Genomic DNA, 23,906 nt, shown 5'->3' with positions numbered 1-23,906 from the left:
TCATTTTTACAATACAGTTACTTTGAAGACAGAAAATTACCATAATTACCTAGAGCAGCCAACCGATATTACACTGTCCTTTTATTTCCTTAAATTACTATATCCCTAGTCTTCTCATCTATTTTTAACCAGTGTACAGCTGAAAGAGCTGAACTGGGAAGAGCTCCTTTTAAACAGTACCTAAACCTAACCTAACCTTGCTTAATTAGTCAATTGACAGACAATGAAAACAAGGCAAACCACTCAGTATTCTGAATCAAGTACACTTAAAAATAAGGCATGTATAAATGAATTGCAGAAGTGGAGTGAGATTCAGCTCAGCACTTATAGGGCAGCTGTGTTAGTAGGGGGTCGGGAGAGGTGATGCAATGTTGGAATAAAACACTAATGCTACGGAAAGCATATATATTTAATTACATTCAAAGAAATGTACACATGTACAAAACCTATCCTCTGGAGGTATCCTCCATGTTAACAATTTTGATAGATATTAATTTTGGGCAACACAGTAAGAGCTTAGAAGAAAGAATAGATATATTCAGAGAGGTGATAAGCCAGTAGTGGGGTTCAGACAAACTGATATTTTATAGAAATCACCCTGATTCAGGGGGAGGCAAGAGGGTGGTGATTCAGGGCGTGGCCAGCCTGTCCTCCATGGTCACAGCTTCACCTTGAGGCCCGCACCTTCCTTGTGGCCCCCTCTATACCCGGGCTCTTCCCACTCCAACCCAGCCACTGCCCGCTTGGCTCCTGCAGAACAACACATCAACTGCTGGCTATATCAAGGGCCAGAGCAAATCTGGCCTGCACCTGTTTTTGTAAATAAAGTTTTACTGGAACACAACCATGCTTATTTGTGTACATACAGTCTTTGGCAACCTTGTGATACAATGGCAGAGCTGATTAGTTGTGATGGACACAGTGTGGCCCTCAAAAATCTAGAATACTTACTCTCCGGCCCTTGACAGCAAAGGTCTGCCAACCTCTTCGAAGTCTACTCACACCCCTCCTACTCTGTGCCCTACAAGTGGCAGCCCTAAGTCCTCAACTGCAGCCTGCAGATTTGTGGCTCTGTGCCTTCAGTGGCACATCCACTCCCTGCCTGTCCACTCTCACCACGCTGCCTGGCATCTTCTGCACTGTAAACATCCAACAGCCCCACCAACCCCAGTTCTCTTTCTTTCTCTCTGTGTCCCCCTGCTTCTGATACCAGACATTGGTTCCCTCATCTGTTTTCCAACAGCCAGAGGAGAGGGGTGCGTTTACATCCCTTCAAGAGGTCAGGCAACGGCCCCCAAATCACCCAAGTGTTCTGTTCAAGCATTGCTCTCAAGACTCAATCATAAACTGCCACACTCCAGGGCTACCCTATTCAACATTCCCTTTCAGTGCTCATGGACGGGGATTTGAAATGGATTCCACTGCAGTGGTCAGGGCATGAATGTGGGACTTGCTCGGAAACCTCAGCCTCCTGCCAGAGAGGCTCTGGCATCAGACTCCTCACACAGCCTGCCTTAAAGGGCATCTACTGCCTACAGGATTAAATCCAAGATTCCTGGAAGGGCAAAGAGGTTCCTCTGGAAGGAGCTGCCTGCCTCCATTCCAACATGTAGGGCAGGGACCAGATAAAGGCAGGGGATGTAGATCATGGCCTCCTACCCACTGGTCTGTCTGAGAAAGTCACCTAAGCTCTGTCTTCACTTAAACAACTATTTTTATTTGTGGGATATATAATATCTCGATTGCAAAGTCAGCACAAGGATTAGAGGGGATATATGTAAAAGACTTGGCATCTTGAAAGGACTCAACAGGATGTGGGATGCTGTTATCTGTGCCAGAACGGACACCTTAACCAATGCCCTCTGCCTTCGCTCCTGTCACCTGAAGTACCCTGTCCTCTCCCAAACATCTTATCCAATACCATCAAAATCCTGCCCCCTCTGCAAAAGCGACTGCCACCCCTTCTCCCACTGCCCTGGGAGCCACCCCTCATTTCTTTGATACAATCAGTAGCCCCCACGCCCCTGCTGGCCCACGCCCCTATTCCTGCAGACATTCCCCTTCATCCTGAGCCCTGCACAGATGCTTCGGGGCAAGGAGCCGGCTGCCCCGAGTTGGCGTCCCTCTGAAGGTGGGCTCATGAGGTATTTGTTGAAACGAATTTTCGGTTCTGCCCATCATTTATGCGCATGTCCATGACAGCATTTCCCAAAGTGTGTTTGCAGAAGACACTGCTCTGAGAACAGGGTTCTGGGGGCAAAGTGAGTAACGTGGACACTTGGTCCGTTCTTGGAAACTCACCCTGCACGTCAGTGTGTTAAAAGGTACAAGTAGGCTTGCAGTAAAGAATCCAATTTGCATTTGTTTCACTCTCTCAAATGTAGTCCACCACGGAACCATGTTTTCTACTCTGTGACCCCTGATGGGGCTGGGCTGAAGGCTGATTCCCAGCAGAGCCAGAGCCAGGAGGCCTGAGCTCAGAGCTCAGATAGGGAACCCGGCAAACCAGGAGCACCAGCACCAGGCAGCGCTCTTAATGGCAAGCATCAGAAACCACGATTAGCTAATTTAAGCACAAAAGCAATTTACTGAAAGGCTGTTCCATAACTCACAGAACTTCTGGGAAGGCTGGAGACACAGGCTCAGAAAACAGCAGGAACCAGGACTGGCCACAATCCAACCACAGCCAACATCAAGCCTCAGGAAACATCTGTGGGGACAAGCAGGGACAGCAGACATGGCAGCTGGCACCATTGCCACTGTTGCCCCTGGAAACAGGATGTGTTGGCCATGGCCACCTTGATCCTCTGCTGCCCTGCCTCTGTGTCACTTGCTTTCGATTCCAGCCCCAGGCAGGAGCCCAGGTCTGGCACAGGGGCCCGGCTGGCGTGTGTCTGTGCCCAAGTGGCAGAGTGCAGGGCTGGCCCCAGAAGAGGAGGGGACGTGCACCCAGCAGCACTGCAGACACTCACTGAGGAGCAGCCCAGCCAGGAGGAGTACTGGACATCAGTGTCCTCGCCTCTCCCCATGCCTCCATTTTCTCATCAATAAAATAGGACTCCTACTACTGACTCCACCCACCTCAGCACCGTCCTGTGAGGTAAGTGGAGGTGGCCACAGCCAGGGCTCTGTACACTGCTCACCATGACCGGCTGGGGGCCTGGCGCCCCATCCTGCTCAGGCACACCTGGTCGCTAATCCAGGTATCAGCCAGAGGAGAACATGGCTGCGTGTGCGGAGATGGGCCAGGAAGAAGGGCAGGGCTGGGCTAGGAGGAACTGAGGGGGAAGCCAGCAAGCCGAAGGAGGCACAGGGACTCCCCCACAGGGGAGGGGGCCAAGGCTCAGCTCTGCTGTCACCGAGAAAGGCTGAATGAGAGAGGCCACCAGCCAGGTACACAGTGAGGAAGGGCTCCGAGCCGAACCTGGCGTGGCCAAGTGAACTGCCTGACCTGCAATGACAACCTCTGTACCAATCAGTGCCTACACCCAGCAATGCCCAAAGACCCCCCCAGCTCCTCCACTTCTGAGCTGGCCAAAGGGACCTTCAAGGTCAGGCACCCTCCACCCGAGCACCAGTGAGCACATGGGCCCAGCTTCATGGCCTGAGCCTGAGCAGCCAGGTTTAGCCCCTTGTCCAAGTGCATTAAGAACCAGCTCCCCTGACTACAGCAAGGGCCACCTGAGGCCGCAAGAACACACTGAATCAACCTACAAAGCAGGCGCAGAGAGGGACAGGGGAGGCTCCACACAAATCACACCAGGAACCCAAAAAGGGCAATTGGTATATAACTGGAATAGTCCATGACTTCAAAACCTGACTCCTCCTAGCCATATCCAATCAGCCAGTCATTTAGTCATTTAAAGTATGAGAAAGTAAATTCCTTAGACTTACAGTTTAAACAGAATCGAAATAAAACCCACCTCATTTCACTGGAGTATGACGATTAGCTGGGAGCACCTCACCTAAGACTAAGCCTCAAGCAGACAGATGGCAAAGCTCTTTCTAGATGTGGCCTGCCCAGGCTGTATTTTCAATGGAGCCGCTGGGTTTTTAAGCACATTAGCAGAACTTAGCTAGTCAATGATAATGCACCATAACCCACGGGCTGCTACTTTGCCAAAAACAGAAAAGTGGCAATTTTAGCATAATTTTATATCAGTACTGCCAGAAGTGGAATTCGAGACGCCACAGAAACCGGCCCACAGTTTTCTTTCCTAGAAACAGAGCATCTAGCACAGAGTCCTTCCACGGGCCAGAGGAAAAGTTAGTCTAACACTGACTCCCAACATGTCACAGATAACGTCTCTCCAGAACAGGAGCTCCAGGCCATTTCGCGTGGTGGGCAGTGTCTGCTGACGAGGAGTCCAGGGCTGAACCAGCAGGTGGAGGACAAGTCCCTTAGGCCAGCAGGTGGTCAGAGAGGTGGGGGGACACCTGCCGACTATATGGGGGTGTCAGAGACACCAGGAGTGACCTGCAGAGGCTAGAAATTGGGCAGCAAGAAAAGTGGGGCTTCAACAGCTTTTGCACTGGGGAGTGGCACCATTGGGACCCAGACTGGTAGGAGGCTTGGCGTAAAAGCCACAGTGCTTAGCGCAGATAAGCTGGTGGCCGTGGCGCCTGGACAGGGGCCACCAAGAGCTGTGTGGGAACCACAGACCCTCTCCTGACACTGCCATGCTCCAGAGCCCAGTGAAAAAGGTGTCAGGACCACCCACCACTGGCCTTCCACGATGACTCCCCCCGCCCCCCAGCATCATCACCAATTCCTGACAACCACCCAGAGCAGGCAGCTCAGCTGCTGTTGGCCAGGTCCACAGGTGCCAAGAAGAGCCCAGGAAGGGATGAGGCCCGCTGAAGACGGGCTCGCTGGAACTGCACTAACAGCACTGGGCCAAGGGCCAACTCCAGAGCTAGTGGGCTACTCATGCCTGCTGAGGGGCAGGTGGCGGCTACAGACACCATAGGTAAGGAGCAGAGCCACACTTTGGCGACAGCATGGGCAGGGGAGAATTTCCAAAGAAAATGGCATCTACACAGAGACCTGAACTGTAGTAAGGAGCCAGCCAGGTAAGAAAGAAGATGCTTGTGGAACGGCAGGTGGAGGGGAACCAGGGCCCGTACAGGAGCTGGGCGTGCAGATGGTGGGGCCTGGTGTGCCCTGGAGAGACGGGGGCACAGCGACGCTCTGGCCATGGCTGCACAGTCTGGCCTCTTCCCTGAGAAGCCCCAGAGTTTTCAAGGAGGGCAAGAGCCATACTATTGGCATTTTGCAGGCTCCTGCCCACAGTTGTGCAGAAAATGGATTAGAACCCAGGTTGAAGTTGCTGAGGAGACTGTGGACATAACCCCAGAGCAATGGCAATGAACTCGGTCAGGGCAGAAGCAGAAGGGAGAGCACCTAACAGGCAATAAACAAGCACCAGCGAGTAAGTGCTAACAAATAACCAAGCACGCCATAACCACTCGCCACCGGGCGAAGGTGCTGGAAACTGGAACTAGACAAGCACGGTTTCCTGCGGAGGGAAAAATGACCCTCAGAGGTAACTCTGTCCTGGGTTTGCAACTTTTCCATAAATCTAAAATTATTCCAAAATCAAGGTTTATTTTTTAAAAATCCATAGAGGTAGGGTAGGATGATTTAAAATATTTCTTTTCTTATCTGCATTTTCTAGGTTTTCCACAGTAAGTGTGAGTGTATTTCGCAAGGAGAAAAAACTATTGAAATCCAACCCGTCACCCTGTTGACGTCAAGTACGAGGATGACAGCAAAGTTTCCTTGTCACTGTGACTTTATCACCTCTTATGTGTAAGATAAACAACTGCTGATGCTATTCTGTATAAAATTAAAACTGAGATATGAAACTTTTTGTGAGTTAAGAAAAGGTTTTGATGAAATGAAGACACACCAGCACATCAGGTTGTGTCCCCTTCACTCCCATCAGGGTGAGAATGACCCCAGAGACACGGCCTAACCACCCCACCCCGCAAGGGCCCGCGTCCCCCGCTCGGACCGTGTGTCCCCCCAGGACCCCACTCCCCGCACTGGCGCTGCCCTCACTGCCCTGCTCCCGGCCCATGGCCGCGTCAGCTCCCGAAAGGCCCCCGCGTGTCAGCGCAGTGGCCCGAGCTTCGCTCACGGCCCGCTCCGTCGTCACCTTCTCAGAGGAGCCATCCCACACAGTCACCGCCGCCCCTTCGTCCTCAGCTTCACTGTGCTCTGCAGCCTTCCTCTGACATGAAGTGATGTCACGCGCATTGTGCCGTGCCCTGGCTGCCTTCGCTGGAATGGAAGCGCTGACATGGCAGCCAGCATGCGACGGCTCCAGCCCACGAGTATGCAGACGTCTGCTGAGCGCTCTTGTTTCAACAACACTTTTTAAAAACTCAGATGACACCATCCCCTCCCCTTGCTCCTGGACATGGCAGATGTGATGTCTGGAGCTGTGCAGCCATCTGGTGACCACGAGGGAAAGCCCGAGAGCCTGGAGAGACCCTGGCCCCAACGTTGTGAGCCACGAAGCCATGAGCAGCTGCCGTGCACTGCGAGACGTCCGTTTGTTGACAAAGAAGTCCATTTTGTTTCAAGTCAGCGTTCTGAGGGATTCCTATTTTCTTCAGCCCAGAGTTGTCCTCCCTGACCTCCTGCTGTATCTTTAGCACTGAGAACCCTGCCTGGCAACTCCTAGGTGCTAAACCAATATTTGTTGAACAAATTATCTAACTGCAGTTACGACTGAGTGAGAGCTCAGGAGGGGAACCCCAGAGGTCACGGGGCCTGCAGCAGAGAGTCCAGGAAGGCTTCCCTGAGGAGGGGCCGGAGCACTTGAGGAACTAAAGGAATGGGAGGACCCGGGTCTGAGGTGAGGCTGCGACGACAGCTCCTGAAGCAGTGACAACCAAGCGTGGGGATGCGAGCAGGAGGGCAGCTAGTGACACGGACACCCAGAACAAGAACGTCAAGGGCAGGGACAGGGGAGGCGGTTGGTAGGCTATAACCACAACCATGAGAAACAGGGTCACAGTGTGTACACAAGTCTTGGGGCTGGAAAACAGAATCAGCTCCAGTGAAAGGTGTGCTGTGCTGCCTTCCAAGCCAAAGACGAAAACACCCAACAACCACCTCTCCCCCTAAGCACAGGCAGACAGCTGCACAAGACAGGGGCTGCCCTAGAAACAGGAATCCTCAGGCCTTTCTCCAGGAAAGCAGCCAGTTGGAACCTAAGGGACACAGTCAGAGCAGAGAGGCCCTGTGGAGCCAAACCAAAGGAATGGGAACAAAGTGTCCCTGTCACACCCAAAAGAGCTGGTTTCAAATCTGCCAAACAGAACAATGTGGAAAAGCCAACTGTTTTGGACTTTTAGAATTAGACCAGATCGTCCTGTGGAGGCTGCAATAGCCCAATTCTTTGAATATTTACCCAAAGCGGTAACAACAGGGTACACACACATACTGGTTTTTTAAAATTACTTTTAACAAAAGAGTGCTATTTTTTAGTTCTCTATGTAGGAAATAGTACATATTCATGCAGGAAATAGTACATATTCAGGAACAGTACATATTCATATTCTTAAACTATAAATTGACGTCTGTATTTATAACTATTAGTAGATAATGTTTACTAGCCAATCTTCCTTTTTTATATATAGTTCAATGGTGGGTTCTTTTTTTAATTAAGTTTATTTTTTCTTGACACATTGAAATTGTATATATTTATGGGGTACAATGTGATATTTGGGTACATGTATACAGCGTGAAAATGATCGTCAGGGTAATTAGCATACCCATCACCTTAAACATTGTCATTTCTTTGCGATGGGAGCATCCAAAATCCTCTCCACTAGCAATTTGAAATTATACAATAATTGTTAACTGTAGTGTCCCTATCGTGCTATAGGACACTAGAACTGACTGTCCCTACCTATCTGTCATTTTGTACCCACTGACCACCCTCTCCCTATCCCCGTCTCCTTTTTATCCTTTCTAGTGTCTAATAACCACTACTCTACTCTCTATATGAGATCAACTAATTTAGCTTCCACATATGGAGCAGAACCTGTGGTATTTCTCTTTCTGTGTCTGGGTTATTTCAATTAACATAATTTTCTCCAAGCTCATCCATGCTGCTGCAAATAGAAGAATTTCGATCTTTTTTTCTTTTTTATAGCTAAGTAGTGTTCCACTGAACACACACACACACACGCATACATTTTCTTCGTGCAATCATCTGCTGAGGGACATTTAGGTTGGTTCCAAATCTTGGCTATTGTGAGTAGAGCTGCGATAAACATGGGAGTGCTGGTGTCCCTTTGCTTTGCTGATTTCCTTTTCTTTGGAGATACACCTGGCAGCAGCATAGCTAGATTGTATGATAGTTCTACTTGTAGTTTTTTGAGAAACCTCCACAGTTTTCCATAATGGTTGTAGTAACTTATATTCCCACCAACGGTATATAAGAGTTCCCCTTTCTCCACAACCTTGCCCACATTTGTTATTTTCTGTCTTGTTGATAATATCCATTCTAAACGGAGTAAGATATCTCACTGTGGTTTTGATTTGCACTTCCCTGATTAGTGATATTGAGCATTTTTTCATATACCTATTGGCCATTTCTCTTCTTTTGAGAAGTATCTTTTCAGCTCATTTGCCAATTTTTAATTCAGATTATTTTTTTGCTATTGGGTTGTTTGAGTTCCTTCTATATTCTGTATATTAATCCACATGACGATATATCGCACTTCTGAGAGTGCCACAGTCTTAGGCACGACTAGCTGGCGTGGGGGTCACACCGCTGCCTGCACCGAGGGCACTTGATGATTCAGCAGCTGGGCTCCCTTGGCTCCTGCCTCCTGATTCTCAGGAAGCGCAAACCCAGATCCACAGTCTGGCAGCGCAGCAGAGCCTCGCTGCCAGCGCCCTGCATCATCCTCAAGGCATCCACCTAAAGCCACAAGACGGGCTGACATTAATTGGTGGCAGAAAAAAATGGATTTTCATGGCTATTTGGAGACCTCTGAAAAAATGAAGTGGATTTCCTTTCATCTCCCTTTTAACATGAATGGTGTTTAAATAACAATGTTCTGAATTAAGCAGTTGGCGCCAGAGGCCAGTTCCCACAGTCTTAAAAGCAAAAGACCCAGAGACACAAACTGTCTTCTCTCTCCCTCACTTGTAGTTTTCCAGGCCTGGCACACATGTCTAAAAACTGTCCTTCCAGAACCAGCTCTGCAGCCCGTGTACCTCTCATTTTCACCCATCTCCACTGTCAGCGTCCTACGTGAAGGGAACGCCCAGAAATGGGCTGAAAGGAGGAAGCTGCCTGCCTGCCTGCAGCAGCGCACAAGACACTCAACAAAGCCACTATGGAATGGAAACCAGTGCTGCGATCCCCTGGCTGAACAGAGAATGCGAAAAAGGCCTCAGGAACGCACCTTTCGTCCTCAGTACCCAAGCTCAGCCCACCTCAAGATCAGGCATGAGGGAATGTTTTAATCAGAAAGAAGAAAATGTATGTGTCAAAACCCTGGAAGAGAGAAAAGACTTCCCGCCTACCACCTAACCATGAACCTGGCCATGGGAGGGTGGGAGGAGGAAGGACATGGGATTGACCCCTGCTGAGTGTCAAAGTTGAGAAGGGAAATGCCGGGTAGAAGCCTAAGTCAGTGGCTAAGACCCCGCCCATGGCACGCAGGGATGGGATTACCCCAGCGCAACTCCCCTCGGTCACATCCAAAAAAGTCTACACGTGACCAGTTCATTGTGCTTCCACAACTGAAAAGGGCTCAACATTGGAGTGAAGTGGTCACCACACAAAACTGGGATTGCCACGGGGAATGTCAATCTGAATGGATCCCAGAGTTGCTCAAAAACACCACCCCAAAACCTCCTGTCACGACCCGACACACAAACCACTGAAGAGAAGGGAGACAATCCCCCCAGTTTGTCGCTAATGTCTGTGAACCCAACCACATGCAGACACAAACAGAGGAGAAATTCTGCACGAGGATCACATAACTAGGCTTCTAGATTAAGAGACTGCTTGCATCTGAAGCTCCGTTCCATAAAGACTGTCCTGCTCACATCTTGGGTGGGGTCTGCTGTAACACCAGGTGTGCCCTTTTTTAGTACTATCATTAGAGATGGCCCTCACAGTAGAGCTCCTTTCTCATTAACTATGCTTCGGATGTAAAGAATGCTCTAACAACAAGGGCCCTGGGGAGTTAGGGATGGGGAAAGAATAAGCCCTTGCAGCAAGGTTCCAGAAGGACCCTGGGCATGTGCGTCTTATTAAAGGGCTCAGCATAGTCACCTCAATGATACACTACGTGCAGCACATTATAAACAGATATGAAAATGCCCACACATCAGACCCAAGATGTAGAGGACACTTAAGGAAATCTGTTCATTGGTATTTATATCAACCATTTCTAGATATAAACTGGCACTGCACACATTTAAAAATCATACTTAAAATAAAACCTGGTTTTCCTTTCCACACTTTTCCTGTTGGTGCATACATGGAACTAAACAGGAGTGATGTGTGGGGGTCCGGGGGACTGCTTTTCTGCTCTGAAGCTCAAATGCTGTCTGGAGTCTGTGCAGTCAGGTAGGAATTAGTTAGGGAGCAGCTGGAATACCAAGCGCTGTATGTGTGTGCATATAAAAGAGCTGAGCACGTACAGAGAAAAGTGCAGAAAACTTACATGTATACAGTTTTAACAAATTACTCCAGAAATCCCCTGGACTTCAAGCACTTCTAAAAATGTTTACAGATGACATCTCCCACTCACATACCCATTCCATCAGTTTAGCTAAACAATCTCTGGATCTAACTGCAAACCGGTTCATGATACCAGAACACTATATGAAGGCACTTCAAAAAGTTTGCGGAAAAACAGAATTAAAAGACAAGTGAATCTTTCTGTGAACTTTTTGAAGACCTCTCTTACTGCAGAAGGGCCTACAAACATCTTTTTGAAAGCTTATTAGTAACTATTATGTGCTTCTTTAAAAGGTTGTTTACAAAGCTTTCCTACTTACCATGCCAGCACAGGCCAGAGACAAATCCACACAAAGATGCTCCAGGACACAGAGTGTCTCAGTGTAAGAGGTGGTCAGACCCAAGTGTGTACATGTGCAGTGGTGCACGGTGGGGACCAGAGGAGACACAACCACAGGCCAAACACTGCACATCTTCCAGCTAATTGACTGTGTGGAGGAAAACATCTCTACCCTAAAATGCAGATGAAATGGAAAATCACAGTTTTAAAGTAAAGCAGGAGACCTGTTGCGGGCAGCCTCGGGCAGCCTCAAATCGGACTCCTGGGAGCTGCACGTCACTTGTCCCTGCCTGGAGGGTTGCTTTTAAAGAACAATGGGAAGCACTGTCCTAAGGTGTTGTCTGCTCAAGTTATTTTGCTTTGCTCATTTTTTGGCAATTTACTGAAATAAGAAGTTTGAGTACCTAGTAAAGCAGAACTATCATTAACAAAAAATGTGCCACTCTGCCAGCCAAAATACTCAAGCCACAGATAATAAGAGGAAACCAGTTTACAAAAATGAGTGAAACGCAGACTGCCACAAGAAATTTACAACGCAGAGGCAAAGTAACAATGCATCTACAGACAGTAGGGCAGAAGTTTGAAGTGAAGCAAAGAATCCTTAATTCGGCAGAATGCACCCTCCTCCCCCAATCAAAATGATAGGGTCTGTGACCACGGCAAGTTTCCAGTCAGGAACCTGAAACACCAGCCAGAGCTGCGGCCAGCCCCGCGTGCAAGGCCAGGCCCAGCCTGTGCCCGGGAACCACACGGCACATCAGCAGGACTCCCCTCGAGCCTGCTGCGTGGGCTCGAAGGCCAGCAAGGTTGTAGAGACCTGAGCACAAGAGAAGGAGCCCAGTCCTCAAAAAGGAGACACGAGGACAAGCAGGTGGAGGAGCCAGCTCGGCTTGGGACTCTGCACCTGTCTGTGACAGAACCAGCAGGGGCAGTGCAGCCACTCTTTTCTTCAGAGGGTTGCAGCTGCCCTGCCTTCTCTACACACTCAGGTTCTGAGGGCCCACGAGGTCCCAGCGCAACTTCTGTGTGAAACCCAGAGAGTCGCTGGAGGGTGAGGAGACCACAATAGGAATATGACCCTAACTCCAGGACCCCTGGCTTCTGAAGCTCAAGTCGCAGATAGACACGGTGCCAAGAATCCAGCCAGAGTCCTGTCGAGTACAAAACACCACGGCACCCACCACTCGCACACAAATGCGCCTCCTCTTGTGGTCTGTAAAAGCGGGCAGGGCTGTGGCTGCTTTGTTTAAAATCAAATGGTTCTCCTACACCCTTTCGATAATAGGGACAAATTAGAGAGAAAACAGCATATTTTCCCTCATTTTAAATTACTCCCGCTAGAACTCTGTATGTTAACACCAGTAGCAACACTAAGAATCTTGTGGAATGGACAGAAAACTCCTCTGACAGTTTGGTCCGGCCTGGATGGTGCTCGCCCTGCACGGCCCTGGCCCCCACAGTCCCCTGCTGGAGGATGGCAGGACCCCCACGTGGCCATGCATCTCACCCTGCCAACAGCACAATCCTCACAACCTGGAAATTTTCTAGCACTTCAGGTACCAACTAACTACTGTGCTGCACAGTGACAGTTTGTCACGAGGAGTAAAGTGGGTGGCAGGCTGGTGTTCAAAATGAAATGTCAGTTCTTAAAACTTATATCTTGGGAAGCTTCAGCTTAAATATGTCATGGCAGAAAATAACCTCATTCTTTATAGCCTCTAGAGTTGGATAAAGTCTAACTGACTTCTTAGAGAATAAGTAACATGTTAGAACACAGGGAAGATCTGAAGGAAATATCAACTTTTTCAATTAGGCAAAGCAGCCAAAGCCAACGGATTGCCGCTCCAGAGCAGGACAGGATGAGCTTCTGCCATGGTCACTGAAGAACTTGCTCGGCAAGCCAGGTCCAATGGCAGAGTGGACTGACCTCAAACTCCTCTTCCAGACAGCAAGATGGGATTAAAATCATCCTCACCCAGGAAGAGACCTTGTAGTAGCAAAGTATCTTGTGTTAGTTTGCAATCAAGCATGGGGAAGAAAGTCATAAATAGTAAAAATTTCCACCTGTGAACAGACAGAATTTGTACATTAAGAACGTGTAGTTTTTGTGTCATGTTACTCACTTAATGACATAATTAGCTAACACAGGGATCCAGGTTCAACAACCATACCTCATCTGCACTGACTCAGACAGCATGGTGGATACTGTTAGACGGAGGTTCAGCACGCAGAACCCACCAAAATCCTCAGAGATCTCCAGCAAACGTCCAGAACAGCACACCCACACCAGGAGTGGGAACCAAACCGCAGCTTTCGGGGGAGCCAACAGATACTTCCTTCCACCTGAAGCAAGATGTGCTCTGTCCAGTAGCCCAAATGAACATGTCCCTGCCCACCTTGCCCCAACTCAGCCCCCTGCGGAGCCTCCACTCCCTGCCTCAGCAATCCCCTGGCACATGCTACGAAACTAGGGAGGTGCTCAGTGCTAAGATGTTAGTAAAATCTGCGGGGGTGGCATTTACTGTGACTCTCCACCCCACATTCAATAGCATTTTGATGGCTCCTTCACCTTTAACCCCACTTTTCCCAGACTTCCATGACCTAGGATTTCTCTCCCACTGCATCAGGCAGGAGCATCCAGGAAATGAACATATCCCTGTCTGTGTTAAGTCCAAGCACCTCAGGTCGGCACATAAGGCCCTTCTGTGTCTGCTCAGGTCCCAGGCCACTGGTCAGTCCATCTCCCTCCAAAGCCCTAGAGGTCCCCAAATGTTGTGTGCATTGGCAGGCTTCTCTGCACACACACATGCCAATCTTTAAACAGAAACTGCCTCTGTGAAGCAGTCAAGGGTGTCCTCCCAGCAGGCAGCCTGCATGCGTCCTTGGAGCTGCACATCCACACCTGGCAGACACGGGTGCAGGTGAGGCTCCCCATGGCTCTGCAGTGGCTCTCTGGACAGCACAATGCAGCCCGAGCCCTGAAGGATCTGCCCTGTGCCAACATGTTTGCTGAGCCAACACCGTGGGCGCAGCCAGACCCCTGACCATTAGGGAAAGGGTCTTGGAGCAGCTCTGGTCACATCACCCCGACACACCGAGTGAGATACTCTCTTGCAGGAAGCTGGGCATGGAGGCTGTTCCTGGATTCAGTCTGAATCAAGCTCCCCCTGTGAGCCAGATAGACTGAGAATACTGTGCTGAGGCTAGAGGGGTGTGGCTTCCCTTTTTTCCTATGTGAGGTCACTGAAGTGCCTGCAATCTGATAATCAGGAAGCAGCACGGCCATGCAACTTCACGCTGCAGACCTCTGGGTCAACCCAGCCAGCACCAGGCTGGTACAGGCAATGTGGGCACAATAGAGAATAAAATCTCCTCTCCATGTCTGATCTGGTGCAGCCTCCTCCTTTCACACATAAGGAAACTGAGGCAGAAAGGGCACCTGGAGCTGGTGACGTCACACTGATGATAAGCAGGACCTGAGCTCTAAGGAAGCCCAAATGCCAGCCCTCCATGCTCTAGAGATCGGAACTGGCTGGCAAACTGCTTCAAGTGAGCGCCTCGCTGGGCACCTGGGCCTCCGACCACCCGGGGCCAGCCCTGCTCACCACAGGGTATGTACAGCCAGCAGGCTCAGAATGGCTTCACATTTTTAAATGATAGAAAAAATGAAAAAAAAAAAAGAAAATTTCAGGACACTGAGGATACAACATTCAAGTTTCAGGGACCATAATCAGGTTTGACGGGAACACAGCCCTGCTTGTTCATCTGTGTACTGTCCAGCAGCTTTTGTGCTGGCACAGCAGAGTTGACTAGTTGTGGCAGTGGTTGTACAGCCCACAAAGCCATAGATATTGACTATGTGGCCCATTTCAGGAAAAGTCTGCCTCCCTGATCTAAAGCCAAGTATAAATGATTATTAGAGCCTCCCTGGTTTCATATGATGTGATCCGACACTTCTCTGGCCCCCCGCCCCCGCTGATGAATGAATCGTAAGACCACTTTGATAAACTGGATGCTTACCCCACCACTGTCCTTGACACCATAACCTCAACACAGATGCTGTCACAAAAGTTTTCTGGAATTTTCTTAAGTCCTGGTATAGAGAGGCCTGCTGTCCTCTAATGTAAAGCGATGCTAGCCTGTCACCACCGGTCAAGGCTCCTGTGCTAGACCAACAGGCCTGGGCACCACTGTGAGCCAACAGAATCAAGTCCTCTTTATCCTTAATAAAGACTAAGTTTCACTATGTTTCTGGAGTGAAGGATTCGCGGTAAGAAGCATGTGATGATTTACGAGTTGCTGTCCCGAGTGGAAGAGCCTCATGTTGCAGACACGCTCCGGCAGCTGTGAATGAGCCGGGCCTTGACAGCACTGGGCTCTGCAAAGGGCTGGTGCTCTTGGAGGGACAGATGTCCTCCTTACAGCAAGGCCATGCTGCTGCGGCAACACATCCTGCCTCCAAACGATTAACCCAAGGCTCTAGTCCATACGGCAGGAAATCTTACCTTCTAAATTAGTTATATTATACCCAAAACCTATCAGCAGCTTGACAACTTGAACATATAATTCTATACCTTTTACTCTTTAAATAATAATTCAGTCTAATCCTGCAGCTGAAGCCAAGATTTCCAGACTGAAAGTGCACTTTCCATTTGATTAAATATCAATAACTGTGGGAATAAAATACCAGTCTTTTATCTTACAGTAAATTTTTCAAAAATCGTGTACTCTAATAATTAATTATTTCTCTACAGAAAAGGACAAGTCCTTCCCCTCAAAGACAGCTTGGTAGTCTGAAAGTCTTAAACGCAACAGTTAAAATGTAATTTATAACATTTTAAGGATAAATGTAATTTATTAACATTCTGTCCATCCTTACAGAAGGATGACATCACAGTTCAGCGTCTCTGATTCCTGCAGTGACCCGTCAGTCGGCAGGGCCTTTAGGTGGAGTATTCTGGATAATCACTGACGGGATAAAAAGAACCAGGATGGTCTTCACTCTTGCTGCTGAGACAAACCACATGCACAGAGCAATGATCCTCCACAGAGCGCGTGAGTTACTACCACGCAGACTGGGATGGAGGGAGGGACGGACAGACGGGTGGACGGAGGGATGGGTGGATATCATTTAGCATTTTTCCATGTGTGTTTGATATTTGAGAATTTATAAAATATTTGCACATATTCTGACCATTCTGGGGGTAAACTAAGTAAAATACTGCCGGAGGAAGGTGTAAATTTCACATAGCAGAAAACCGTACTTGTTTTCTGTCTTCATAAACTGAATATGGAGCCAGGGAGCTGGCCTTGGACACACGACGATGCCCATCTTGCGGTGGGACACACGTCGGGGTGGTGCCCAGCATGGCCTGGCACATGCCCATCCTCCTGTTGGCAGGGAGAACTCTCCCTCCAGTGGGAGCTCACTGCTGCAAGCCCACAGAGAAGTTAACTGTCTCTGAATAAGGTAGCAGGGAGTGTGCCCGAGGTACATAAATCTGCTAAAGTGTTCTAAGAACAAGGTCCCATCCCATTGCAGGTGACAATGAAACAATCCATCATATTAGGAAACTGGAGGAAAACTTTTGTGGGAAACCCAAAGGAAAATACACATTCTATTAATAGTCCTGGGCTGTGGCACTTTAGTTACATTTGGGAATATGCTTACACTTGGACAGTGGGACAGTCTAGGCCTCAGGTCACCCTGAGCACACAGGTACCCTCTGGGCCCACTTCCTCCTCTGTATCAGGGAGCTGTGAGTTTCCGTGAGACAGAGCGAGATGCACTCAGTAACCCTCATGGACACCGATTACCAGGAAGCATCACACCATACGCAGCCTCACTGGAAAGCTCATCAGCCTACGTGTACATGTGTGTGCAAGGCTCTGACGTCCCTCTCTTGCATGAACTGTAAAACAGCATGATGATCAGGCACTCAGCAGCCAAAAGGTAAACTGAGGTAGAGAAGGTTGCAGAGCAGCCAAGTGGGCCACATGCAAGTGTCAGTCATCAGGCAGCAAAGCTAGGAGGCAGCGGGATGAGAGGCAGGGGGACCATGGGGCAGAGGACAGGATGGCAGGGGCTGGACTCACTCCAGAGGGCCCTTCTAGGCTGGATGTGGGGCTTTCTGGGGTGCCAGACATACATCTCTTTATCATAATACCCACCTCCTAGCTTTGTTTATTGGAAATAAGCTAAGGGAGCCCACACCTTCCCACCAAAGCTGCTCCAAAGGACATCAGAAGCATACACTGAAGAGTCCCTTCAAAACACTGCCCTTTGCTGTCCAGATGCCATGACAGGAGGATGCCAGAAATGCCCCAATCTGATCTCCAGGCATTAGGTCACCTGGAGATCGTAAGGTGCCACTGCATGTGACCTCAAAGCATGGAGGACATCCCCCTCTGTGCTCAAACAATGATTCTTACCTCGCAAAGCTCAAGTCAGAGGTGTGGATACACAGAAAGCTGGCCACTGAAGAGACACTAACTTATCTTCACTGAAGTCCCGCTGCTGACCCCGCTCGAGTAGGACTGTCCCTGCCCCCGGAGTCTGCGATCACTGGTATATACGTTTTGATGCTTTGTCAGTTCCCACAGGTCTCCACTTTCACTGACGGCTGACTTCCATTTCCGCTGTGTGTGCATGTTACGCCAGCGGTGCGTCACACTGATAGTGAGATTTGGTTGAGTTTCCAAAGGGAAAATGAGTTAGCACTAGGAATGCTGCTGCTTCGATCTCAGTATCAGCAAGAAATACTGGACTTGAATTTGGAAAATGTTATTTAGGGGAGGGCGGTTGTTTTCCCAAGCTGCTTCATGTTGATTTGAGCTTTTTATTAAAATTAGTCTGATAAAAGTTTGAGGTAGTGGATTTCCACTTAAGAGGAATTCTTCACCATATCTGGAAAGGGAGGGCAACGTGCTACACGGTTTCGATTATGCTCCTACAATATCCTACCCTCGGTCCAGCCAGGTCCCATCTGCTCATCACACAGCTCCATATCAATAACATCCAACTTCTGGAAATGCCACGCCAGGTACGAAGGGAGGAGATACCAGTGTCAGTTCACTCCATCCCACCCCACAGTGACGTCCCCTGCCCCTATAACTTCCCTGCTCTGCTCGGCAAAGCATGTTTCACTGAGACAGCCTCAAGCCTCTCTAAAGAATTCGCGATTTCATCATTTCAATTATGAATGTGCACCGCTATAGCAACACACTTCTAATGGCAACGCTGGATGTCAGTCATGATAAGTTCTCACCGACCATACAGACATCAAAGAAAGAAAGAGCTGGGGCTACTGGCTGGAACTTCAAATGGAGCAATAAAAATAGCAAGAGGGGCTGGGAAGAGATGAACTTACAATAAAATATTTAAAGAACTAATATAAAAACTGTCATGAGCTCTTCCTTGGACGTTTAAGCGAGGAACCAACACGAAGTTAACCTGCTCACACCAAACACACAGATAGCATATACAGAGTTAAAGTTCAAAGACTACACTCAGGATAGATCCTGTTCACTGGATGATTATCATTCGCTAATTAAAATAAAATAAAAATAAAACGAACGCTTCAAGGAAAGTCTGCTTTGGTCTTTTCACTTGCTGTGGATTTCTTGGAAGCAAGCAAACACCCCCAATGAGCAGTTGGAAGAAGAATGCACCTGTGACTCTGAGAGGTGGTCCCATCAACACAGGTAACGCTACCCCTCCTGCAAAGCACACCTACTTTCACGGTCTACAGGCCCACGCTTACGCACACTGAGTTTGTTCCCTTTGAGGTCATACCACTCCATGATGGTTCCAGATGCCAAGGTCTCAAACCCTGGCTTAAGTGGTAGCCACGTCGAAGATCTGCGACACTGAGCCAGACCCAGAATCCACACGCAAAACAGCCCCACAAATCTAAGAGGTATATTCTATCTAGGCTATTACCATATCCAGGCATATTCTATCTGTGGCTATTACTGAAGCACCAACGTCCCCTTTAATAAGCCAACTTAAGGATGCACCTTGATGCGTCGCTACCAAGGAATGAGGCAGGACTCCCACCCCGGGCAATCTGAACACTTCATATAGAGTAGCACTGCTCTTCACCAAGCCTCTCAGAAATCCCTCCAGTCCAGGAACAATGGTGAGCTCCCAGGGCACAGGGAACACACCAAGGCCACGCGGGCGGCTGCTCCTGATGGGGCCTCAGTGCAGGGAGGAAGCAGGCTGGGCCACACATTTGCCCTGCACTGCACATGTACCCTCTCAGAAGATACTGGCAGGGGGACTTGCTGCTGGATGGTCAGCACAGGTCTCTGGGTCTTCTTCACTCCCATGGTCCCCAGTGGTCCCTTCTTCTCTGTCCCCCAGCCACTGCAGGAAGCTGAACAGCAGAGAAGGGTAGATCCGAACCCTTTCTCTCAGGCCCTGTCAGTCTGCTGGACACAGGTCAGAGTCCAATGGCCCCCACTAACTGACACGGCTTCAGAAGATTCTGTGGTGCCCCAGATCCTGCCAGTCCTAATGCTGAGAATGAGGAATGGGACAGGCCCCCCTGGGTGGGATGTGCTCACTGCCCAAGTCCGCTCAGGCTGCTGTAACACAATACCACAGAGAGCACGGCTTATAAGCAACAGAAATACATTTCTCACAGTTCTGGCGGCTGGGAAGTGCAGGATTGAGACGCCAGCAGATTCAGTGTCCAGCGAGGGTCCACTTTCTCATAGACGGAACCTTCTCGCTGTGACCTTGTGTGGTAAAAAGGACCTTAGAGTTTCTTTTATAAGAGCACTAATCCCATTCATGAGGTGGAGCCCTCATGACCTGATCACCTCTGCCTGAGACCATCACCTTAAGGTGAGATTTCAACATGATTCTAGAGGAGCACATTCAGACCACTGCACTCACTGCATGCAAAATCAGATGACGGCACCAGATCAAACTAGGAGGAATTTCAGTGGTTTTAATGAAAAGTCAACGTTTAATACAGAAAAAAATCACTTTTGCCTCAAGCTAATTGATTTACTTGTATACATGGGGAAAATATACATAAAATCCACATTTATACACAGGAACTATGTTTCGATAAAAACAAAGATAATCTGTAACCAATTTATCTACAAATGACAAATGACAAAGTATTGTGCAAAAATTTTTCCTTGAAATAAGGGATTATTACAAAATTATATGTAAACTATACCCCCTCTTTGTTCAAATAATTGACTGATGTAATTCTCTCTCTCTCGTACTGATACTCACTACCATGAAGAAAACCTCTATAGTATATTTCAAAAACTATCAAAAATGTAAAACTTTGAGAATATTACTACAAAATTTAAGAGGTAAATTACAGCAGAATGAATTCTTCAGACAATATTCACAGATAAAAAACCTCATTGATCTGCCATGTTAATTTCAATGGTAACTTGAATTAGAAAGTGCAAACTGTCGAGAACAAAAAAGCTCTGATAATTAACTACTACTTTAAACTCTAAGAATGTAACTTATGAATGCAAGCAAACTAGCATTATATGTTTTCAAACTTTTTGTAAGAAACAATACTGCCGTTATTTCCACTTCTACGTGACTAGCCACAGAACTTGGCATACACAGGGCAGGAGTCAACAGTCGATGGAGTCTGGAAGCATCGTCCGGCAGGCAGAAAGCACTCTCAAACTTACGCATGAAGCTCACAAACCACAAGAGCCCTAACAAAATCACTCATGGCCTTCCCTTGTTCTACGATGTCCTTTAGAAAGTCAAGCCATTTTAGTTCCCACTGTTTCCCTACACTGGACACCAAGGCCAGGATAAAGCATGGGAACCGCCTCTGTGGCCTCAAGGGTTTGAAGAAGAGCTCCTGGGGCTCTCCTCCCCTCCTCCAGGAGACTCAGACAGTGCCACGCTGGTGCCAAGTGACCAGGTGCATGCATTAGACACCACATCCAGACATTCCTATTGTTTAAAAGTTATGAAATATATTTTTTATTGCAGCAAAATATACACAATATTGATGATGTTAACCATTTTGTAAGTGTAACATTTGGTGGCACTATTTCTTAAATGCTATGTAGTCATCACCTCTATCTAATGCAGAACTTTCTCATCACCCCACTAACAGTAACTCCCCCGCCATGCCCTTGAGAACAACAATTCTACTTTCTCTCTCTGTATCTGGCTATTCTAGGAACCACGTATAAGTGAACTCACATAGTATTTGTCATTTTGTGACTGGCTTACTTTACTTAGCATAACGTCTTCAAGGTCCATCCATGCTGTAGCACGTGTCAGAATTTCTTTCTTTTTTAAGGCTGAGTAATATTCCATTGTGTGGATAGACCACATTGTGTGTATCTGTTCACCTGTCGACAGACACTTGGACTGCTTCCTCTGTCTGACCGCTATGAACACAGGTGTGCAAACATCTGTTTGAGACCCTGCTTTCAATTCTTTTGGATGTATACCTGGGGGTGGAATTGCTGGATCACATGGTAATTCTATGTTTAATTTTTTAAGGAACCACCAAACTGTCTTCCACAATGCCTGGTTCGTTTTACATTCCTGTCAGCAACACACAAGGGGTCCAATTCTTCCGCATACTTACCAACACTTGTTATAAAAGTTACCAAATGTACTTGCATTCAAGTCAGTGAAAAGTACAGACTATAATTCATTTCTTTTGCATTGCTAAGTCACAACTCAGCAATTTAATAGTAATAGTTGTTTACTGATATTTACTATATTTCCTGTGTGCCAGGTACTCAAATGCTTCTTCTCTAATCCTTATAAGAGCTCTGTGGATTAGGCACAGTCCATTTCTCTGATGATGAAAAACCTGAAGCACAAAGAGAGCGACCCTTCCAGAGCCTGATGCTGGTAAGTCACAGAAATGAGGTGGTGTGCCTCTAGCGTGCTGAAACTACCACTGGTGGTAAGATTAGTTTATATTCTATTTATTAATTATGGATTTAAATTAACATGAATCAGAAAAAATAAAAGGAGCATATAAAACCCTGGTTTTCACTGGAATTCCTTAGGACAAGGCTAAAAGAGGTGTTTAAATTAAGCACAAGTTGCTATGAAGAACACAGGAAATAAACAATGCTACGGCAGCCAGGAAGCGTATGACGCTGGGATTGCTGAGCAAGTGACAGCTCATATGAATGAAATTTGGGGATGACTGCCAACACCCTGCCACCCCTCCTCTGCAAGTGTGGGAGGGCAGCATGCAGGCCTGTTTCCTTCTGCTTCCCTGGATTCCAGGCAGTCTGCAAAGCAGACACTCACTCAACTGAATTCACTGTCCTTTCTCAGCCTGACACACACCCAGGATGAGCCCTGAGCTGCATGGCTTTAATTCCTTGACCTGGGAAGACAAACAGCCAAGCCAGACCCGATGAAGAGCCACAGACACCCGTAGAAACGAAGCTCCCCCAGAGACCACCGCTCCCTCCAGGGCAGCCACTCCTGGGGAGCTTGGAAAAGTACAGGCTTGGATCCGCCAGAGGGGGTGGCCCCAGGGCATGGCATAGGCCAGGTTCCACTTCAGATAGGGAGTTTCTGGAACTGCACAGGGGAAAGGTCCCATCTCTAGGGCTCTATGGTTCCCATTGATCTGGCTAGTGCTCTGTTGCCCTTCGTATATGCCAAGTCTCTCTCTGATCCCAAATGTCCCTGGGAAGGTTTCCACCTCACTCTACAGCACATGACAGCCAGCTGCATATGATTTTGTTAAACAATACATATAAACCAAAACCTAGGAGAGCTTAAAGCAATTCATTTGGATCCCATGACTGCTCTGACCACTAAGAAGCATCTCACTGCTTAATTCCTGTCCTTTTCAAGACATTTTACAGAAAACATGTACCATGCATTTGGAAAAGTGGCTTTATCTTACTTTCCTGCCCTTATTCTGTACCTAATTCCATCACCCATTTCTTATGTATTTTTCATTATAAATATGTACACTTCTGTAAACCTAAAATTCTTCCTTGACATGTATCTGATACACATCAGTAAAATTACTAACCTAACTAAAATAGCCAGCCAGCCTGGGGTGTAGGACAAGCTCTAGATGTGTCGCCACACTTCCAGCCCAGCCAGTATTTAGTCCACTCGCAACCATCAACTCCAGCATTTCCCCAAGACACGAACTTCCACCATATTTTTCATCAGCAAAACACTTCTCTGAAGCATGTCTGCAGCCTCAGTGTGCTGTCACTGCCAGGCAGAGGCACTGGGGAGGGGTGCCCCTACCTCTGAAGCCAGCACACACCTCCTCACACTCCCGAGAGTGGGCACAGGGAGAATGACACGGAACTTGCTGGACATCTTCCAGTATCTCAGCCATTCTCATACATCAATTCCAGTGTACTCCCCAAGGTATGAGGTTTCCTACAAAACCACATATTTTTGGTAACTATATTTTAGCCTCTATGAAATACACAATAAATATTCCCCAGGGGAACATTTCTATGACACATCATATCAAAATTTCCTTTTCCTAGATGACCTCCGTTTGGTGACTCTGGGTGTCCTCCTGGTTACCTGTGGTCTTCTGAGAGGACGGATGTGGGGACTTGCTGGGCAGAGGGCAGCACACTGACGGGGAGGAACCTAGACTGCTCAGGGTCCCCTGATGGAGACCTGGCAAGACGTGGCTGCCCAATACTCTGCTTCCGATCTGTGCACTGGGGGCCTCATAGGCGTCCACTTCCTCTTCCAAGACTGAGCTGTACACGTCTGCCCACCTGGGCGGTGGGCACCCAGTTGGGGTACTCCCAGGCGCTCAGCAGCTCTTCCTTTTAAATGCTGGCTCAGGAGCAATTCAATGTCACGACAATTC

At 48.1% G+C, this 23,906-nt stretch overlaps 1 protein-coding gene across 2 annotated transcripts in view; it reads right to left on the bottom strand.

Moving 5' to 3' along the window:
• The window catches only part of MGMT (O-6-methylguanine-DNA methyltransferase), a 282,167-nt gene that overhangs the window by 218,340 nt on the left and 39,921 nt on the right, over positions 1 to 23,906 (bottom strand). The window contains exon 2 of one of the 2 annotated variants that reach the window (XM_063103090.1): positions 2,613 to 2,710. The exons of the other annotated variant lie outside the window; for it this stretch is intronic. The gene's annotated coding sequence lies outside the window, so the exon portion shown is untranslated. The remainder of the gene's footprint in view (positions 1 to 2,612; positions 2,711 to 23,906) is intronic. 2 annotated transcript variants of the gene reach the window in all.

The sequence above is a fragment of the Cynocephalus volans genome, chromosome 7 (assembly GCF_027409185.1).
Source record: "Cynocephalus volans isolate mCynVol1 chromosome 7, mCynVol1.pri, whole genome shotgun sequence".
Lineage (NCBI taxonomy): Eukaryota > Metazoa > Chordata > Mammalia > Dermoptera > Cynocephalidae > Cynocephalus > Cynocephalus volans.
The sequence above is the reverse complement of the archived record's forward strand: the minus strand, read 5'-3'. Positions and strand labels throughout refer to the sequence as shown.